This window comes from Topomyia yanbarensis, chromosome 1 (genome assembly GCF_030247195.1).
Source record: "Topomyia yanbarensis strain Yona2022 chromosome 1, ASM3024719v1, whole genome shotgun sequence".
NCBI classification, from domain to species: domain Eukaryota; kingdom Metazoa; phylum Arthropoda; class Insecta; order Diptera; family Culicidae; genus Topomyia; species Topomyia yanbarensis.
Window position 1 is genome coordinate 46,961,194 of NC_080670.1, and position 7,548 is coordinate 46,968,741.

Below are 7,548 nucleotides of genomic sequence, written 5' to 3' on the forward strand. Positions count from 1 at the left end.
CGGTCTCGATAGCCCGGATGAAAGGATGGCGAGATTCCCCTGACTCACTGGCGGATACAGCCGCCAAAGAGTCAAACAGTACAATGACAGGTCTATCTTCTGGCTTCTGAACCAAAGCGAGCGCGATAGTCGACGCCTCGGCAGAAAACACCGATCATGGTGCCGAAAAGTGGAAGGAGAGCTCTTCCCCTATTCCGCTTACTCCTATTCCGACCTCACCACCTATCTTCGAGCCGTCGGAGAATATCCGCACATGATTCTACCCATGAGTCAGTTATATTTAACACTGGCCTCACTGTCGGCAACGCCGGCCCTCAGCTCTGCCGACAGACTTGTTTCCAGATTGGGTTCACAGTCGTGCCAGGCCCGGCCACGAATTCGGTGCAGACGAACGATTGGTGGCAGGTCCACGTCTGTGTACTCACGGTGGATCTCGCTGACTGTCTGTAGCAGGATAAAGTCCACTTCGCCTGTTCATTTCAAAACTCCCAGTGCTCTTCTAGCGATGGTGGGCGCAGCCGCTCAACGAAGGGGGAGAACCCCTACGTAGGTAACTTCAGCAGACCATAAGCAGCGCGAATTGTCCCGTGGTATAAGGAACTTAAAATATTGATGAAATCGTCGGCTCTCTCCCGTAAAATATCCTGCTGTAGACTAGCGCTTGGCTAATGTTCAGTGCAGCGCGACGATTGCAGCGCTTGTGTCGGGAGCTGATTGTTTCAATTAATTTCAACCGGTTCCGGCAATCGACTTTCATCCGTTGAAAGTGTGACGCAAAGGTGAGGCGGTCAATGGTTATCCCCAGATTCTTCGGTTGCGATCGCCCCGTCCAGCAGGATCGGCGACCCTGTTGTGATACGGTTTTTGCAGCCGCAGTGCGTAATCACGCTTTTAGTAGGTGACTTGTTAAAGCCGTCTGAAACTGCCCTTACGGCGTCCTAAAGTTTACGACGGGTTCACTGCCTGTGATCGCAAATCAGTCCCATCAAGATAAGGAAATCCTATAGAAACTGGGACAAATTTGTGATCATGGGGAGTTCATCCGATTGTCCATTCCATCGCTACCAGCACGCTGTCTTCGGTGTAATCGAAGACCTAGATCCCCGCCGGCAGGTTGAAAAATAAAGAGACACAAGGAACAGTGTGATGGCGTGGACAAATCACAGGGGGGCCGCGTTCTTTTCCGAATAGGCGTCGGATTGGGCACTTTCTATTCCTACCCAGAAGATGCGGATAGACATGTAGTCGCTCAAGAAACGGCTCATGTTTCCGGTGATGTTTCAATTAGCCAGTTGTTACAGTACTCCGTGACGCCATACGGTATTATAAACCTTCGCCACGTCGAGTACAGCGATATCGGCGTGCAGGCCGTCAGATACGGATTGACGTACCACCCCCCGGTTCCTGTTCCACGTCGCAACGCAAACTGTCGTTGATCCAAGAATTTACCCTCCTCCAGAAAGTCCATCACCCGTCCGTTCACCATTCGCTCCATCGTCTTGTCGAACTGATTGGGTGGAAATCACCTGGCGTTCCGTTCCCCAGGCATCACTTTGGGATATGAATTACGAGGGCTTCCTTCCATGAAGGTGACATCGGTTCACCACTCCAGATGCGGTTAATACTCTTGAAGATCCCCCGCTGACGGGGAATGTGGATAGGAAACGTTGTCCAATCCGGTGGACTTGCCGCCTACCGATTCCAATGTCGCACGAAGGACACTTCCAGTCAAGGGCTGGTTATATACTTGTCCTGAATCGGGTTTGAAACGGACGAGCCTCCTCTTAAACCTTTGGTTAATTCGCAGGAAACCAGATGGGAGGGCGGCGTCTGCGGACAAAGAGGCGAAGTGCCGGTCTAGCTCGTTACCGATGGTTGTGAGATCGATCGTCGTGCACCCGTTTAACGGCAATGGCATGGCCACTGTGTCGTCGCTCTCTGCCAGAGCTCTGATGTGGAGGATACTGGGGAAACACGTTTTGAGAATCTGGTCCAGCTGGTGTTTTTTATGTCTTATTTGGCTTTCCTGGCATCGTTTGAGACCATTCTGAAGTCATCCGCTCCGTCATCGTCGGCGCGGGTCGTCCACAGCAGTCTTCTTCAGTGACCTTAGCGCAGCTCGACACGCCCTGATGGCTATCCTGACCTCTGGGCACAACGTGTTGGGAGGGGGGGGGGGATGGGCTGTCCCCACTTGCCGTGGGGATGCAGGAAACGTCAACCCGGTTTAAGATGCTGATGAGTTCATCCGGTGCGTATGACTCGTCCCGATTGATCAGATCGCCGACGGTCTTCTCGTAGCGGGTCCAGTCAACCCGATCGCAAAGCCACCGCCTTCGACGGGTTGTTGTAAGTGGCGTCTTGTCGTGTGTAACCTGGATAGGGAAGTCATCACTATTGCATGGGTCGGCAAGGACAGTCCATCCGCCAGATCCTGCGAGCTCCCAAGAGCAGTCTGCGTTTGCGGAGAAATGTCAACCTGCCATCGTTGTGTAACCGCTGACTAGCTCAATCGGTGCTACTTCTCAGGTCGGCTTTCCAATTGCTGCTTTAAGAGGACTCACAACCGATTACTACCACGAAACCAGACAACAATGCAAATCAGTGTTGCTAAAAGAGCGAGAAGCCAACATATCCTCCTCGTTCGCCTGCGAGCGCGAGACTCACACTGTATGCTCCCTACTGCTGTACACACGTTTACGAAGAACTCTCAACTATGTGACAATCAGCACGAGCGGCAATTATGTTTGATTCATGTGAGTTATCTGCCTTCGCTATAGGCTCGTGTGTCACTCGCACTCTTGTCCGCTCGCTGGATATCAGCTCTAACGGCGAGTGGGTTCCCATGATGGGACTCCTCGGCTGCGAGTTTTTACTGCATGCCACCCACTCCCGTGTGCTAAGCACTCTTTACAGCTCTGAAGATGTTTATTAGAACAGCACGCATACACTCTTTTAGCAACTGGGAGCGCTCGTAAAGGAGCGAAGGGACCGAATACGGCATTCTGATGAAATCCTAGAACAGTGCAAGCAAAAACTAACTAAACTAACAGTGCGCGTGTTCGCATTAAATTGTTATTGCATTACATACGTTATCTGTCTATACAGGTTTATGCCGGTCGTATTTAAAGAACAAATTAAATACATTGTTTTTCTTATTTTTTTTAAATATGTAAACAAATTATAAGTGCGGTGTCTTAAATAAAACTTGTCTTTTAAGGGGCGACTACTATAAACAGCTCAAACTGAAAGTAATTTTGTTATACGATTTTGATGGCAAGGTGACAATGGACCTCTCGTTAAGGTTTATGTATACATTCATTATGAATGACAAATTTGAAGTCAGGCAAAGCCACACACGAGCGTTCGAAGAGAAGACGTTCAACCATTTCCATATCAAGGAGTGCCGCGGGGGGGCATGATAACTCTTGATACAATTGTCTGAAATAGGAAATTCAATAAGATTTTTGAAACATAGACTTGTAGTTACTCTATGAACCAAAAAAAAACCGTTGGAATTTCGGAAAATGGAATAAGAAAAACCGAAAAATAAAATTCGTTCACTTTTCTTCAAAATAACGAGGAAGATTTTTGTATTACATTTTCCCTTAGTTCATCGACTGACTACACATGTTATGCATTCTCATAAATAATCAAGTCAATTCGTTGAATGGTTTTTGAGTCATCGGCAATTTGAAAAAGGCGGTTTCGAGAAAGACGCTATTAAAGTTGGCGATAGACTGAAATCATTGAAACGCATCGTTGTTTAGTACAAAAGAAGATCAGTGTGGCCACCGAGATTCCGCCGGGCTTTTCTAGAGGTTCAATACTAACAATTAAACGAATAAAAAAATATTGATGTTTTTCCCACTACACCACCTTAAGGAAATGATACCACATATTCTATAAAAGCCCATACTGGCTATTCGGTTTGCATGTTTGTAACGATTATGCACTTCTGAGTAGAAGTGACGGGCGTATATTACGCACTTCTGAGCAGAAGGGAAGGATGTATGTGATATCCAGCAATGAAATCTAAAACTTTTTAAGGATAGTTTCTTTTTTGAACAATGAAAATTGGAAACATGAATTCAATATAATTTATTGCAAAAGTTAAAAAAAAAAATAATCTGCTACTACCAATTTTACTGAGATGGTAAATGGAATAAAGTTCCGTCTCATTAGTATATAGTAAATTATCGTGAATAATTATTTTAACAGTATTGTGCAAACTGTTGTTTTCGTCAAGAAGAATCAGTATTACCGAAAACAATGTTGTTCAGTCAGGTTCAAATCTCAATTAGTACAGATTTACAAAACTTTTGCTATATGTTTGTTAAAATTATCTAATCCTAAGATTATGTGTATGAATAAGAGAAGCAAGTGAATCACGATAGTAGGAATTAATTCAGAGATATTTCGTTTCTTCAGGCATTTTGATTTTCATTTAAATTCAGCATTTTCAAAATTTTCATTTTCAGTACCCTACCAAGACGCTCAAAGAGAAACTATTTTCATTTAAGTTTGATTTTAATAATTCCCTTAACTATTCTTTACAATTTGACAATTAATTCTATAATTTTTCATCCCACATCCACGCTTTTGGTCAAATTTAAATATTAAATCATCCATTATACTATTTCATTACCATTGAAAATGACTTTTTTTACTTAATTCGGCAAAAAAATATCTGGGAAAGCTAGCGTGAGAAGTCGACGAGCAAGTAAAAATTACTATTTTAATGCTAGTATTGCTTGTGGCACAAAAACTCGATTCGAACCGTATTACGCACTTAACATTCTACTAATAAATTTAGCTCATAGACTGGTTAGTTCGACTGGCCTATCTATGAGAGTACCATCTCTATAACTTCAAATACATGTGTTTTGACAGGTCGCAGTTTTCAGTAGCAGCTTGATTACTCGCACAGTGTGGAGTTCAAGTTAATGAGAAGTGCGCAAAATCATTCACTAGAGATTTCTTCTAATACAGTCTGCTGGCTGTTTCAATTTGGGACTGTGAACGAATTCTTTAAAATATATAACGCATACAGTACTTTTCTTACAGCTGATAGATTTGCTCTGAGTCCGCGTAATTTGGAGGATAAGTACAGCGTATATTGGTATTGGTCACAAAATTTTCAAGAAATTAAGTACTTATGTTTAGAAATTCACTTTATGACAGTAGTCGATCTCCTACATACATATTCTATACAAGCCAATGTTTGTTATTGGGTTTGATTTTTTGTAGTGAACCGCATTAAATGCGTTTATCTAGAAACCATGTATTTAATCCGAATATCAAGCACAGGTCTTGATCCGATTCATTTTATGCAGAATGTACCAGGAATGGTCATAGATGTATACTACCCATGATCGAATATTTGTCCCGTTTTATATGGGATTTCCTATCTTTATGGGACTGACTTGCGATCATAGGCAGTGTTCATTCGTCGTTTTCTACAACGAATTATTTTCGTGCATTGTAAATAGTAGATTTCATTCATTTCATTTACAAATTTTAATTTTTTTTAAATTTTGCATATTACGTGTACGTTGCACGATAGAGAAATTATATTTCGTGAATGAAACGAAATGATTCGTTATTTAAAAAAAGGTTTGTGTGTATTACTAACGATATCGTTGTTTGCACGAATTTATTTTCGTTCATCTTAGAAAAGTTTTCGTGTTCAATTATAAATATTTTTTTCCTCGATCTTTTAAGGTCGATGTTTGACAATACCATTTTTTTATTTAATTAAAGGGATCGATCTGGAAAAATGGATTTTATTTCAAACATCTCACCATTATTGAGTACTTGATTGAATGCGGTATTTTTTGTTCGCGACAATCATGAAAAATTAGCTTCACTCTTGTAGTAACTATTCAATTTTATGCATATATTCTTTCAGTGACAGATTTGACAATAAAAACTGGACTTCATTATCCCACAAAAATCTCAAACTTCAATATAGGTATTTTTGATCAATAAACTAATGCATACTACACCAAAAAATAATGAAATTTAAACGACATGTAAACCAATACGTATGTAAACACACAAAGCTTGAATCAAAAATTTGATTGAAAGTTAAGTTGAATTCGTTGCACTCAATTGGAGCATCAAAAAGCATATGATTTTACACTTTCGTTCGTATAATATTACATGTCATTTATTTTACAGCAATGTTGGATTAAAAATACATTAAAGTCCATTGGCATCCCGTTTAATAAAACTGTAATCTTCAATCTACGTGTAAAATTATAATAAAATTTGTTGAAGAAAGCACCACAAGTTGTGTGAATTTGTGGTGGAACTTAATTTTATTCATGCTCCAAATATGTGCATGAAAATAAATTTAAAATTATAAAATATTTTTTTCCGTGTAACATTGAAGGGAATTGTACATATTTGACATGTTTAGGTTCCACATATTTACAAGTGGTAATCCAAGCGATTCTGCAGTTTTTTTTTAAATTTACGGTTTAATGCGACCGCATTACGTAAATTTAAAAACGGATACGTTTATGACTTCGTTGTACAAAAAGTGAATCGATGAATCGAGAATTTCCCGCGCCATTTCCTTTTCCGTTATACCAGTGTCATATCAACCTCGATCCAGACGATACATCAGCTTCCATCAACGTAAATGTCCCTCAACGCCACGTTACCGTTCCATCAAGATGAGTTGAATGCGTCTCTCGTTCACACTTTCCGTACGTCAAAGCATTCCGTGCTGTTGATGTTGTGTGTGAATACCTCCATTTAACTAATTTTGACGTTCCCGTGACGTGCTGTACCGGTGACGAAAGCCAGACGTATTGTGCAAATCGATCTTCGAACAGCCGCGGCTTGTACTTTGTACATAAAATATACGAATAAATTCATTTTCATTTAACATTCATGGTCTACCACCGAAGAACGAAATGCGAGTAGGAGCGAGAGCGCTAGCGACTGAAAGAGTGCGAGTGGATACGATTGTGTTAAAGAGCGCGAGTGGCTACGAGTGGGAGTATGGACGAGTGGGAGCATGGGCGAGCGAGAGCATGGACGAGTGGTAGCAGCAGTAAGAGTGCGCGCCAGTGGGTGGGTGCGAACGAAAGAGTGGGTTTCAATATGTGCAATTTGAGTGGCTTTTGGCCGACTGGCACTCGCAGAAATTCTACCCGGCTGGGGAGTGAACGAAAGAAAAGCATGCATGGAGAACACTCGGATACGAGTGTTGGGTGCAATGAGAACACGCGAATGAGAAATATAGGAGTTATTTTTACGAGTTCAGCAACACTGATGCAAATCGACAAAAAGGATAGGTTTTAAGGCTCAGTAGAAACAGCAAGTTCACTAACATACATTCATTTTAATTATTTATTGAAGGGAATATGACATGTGGGAAGTGGGGAAAAAGGTATCGATACGACCGAACTGGAACCGATGGGACACGGGCGACAGGAACGTGTAGAAAGAGCGAAGGAACATTCATAACTGATGTGTTGTGATGCTTCGATGACATTCGTCCGGGAATAGAACCGTGGGCTATGCAGTACCACG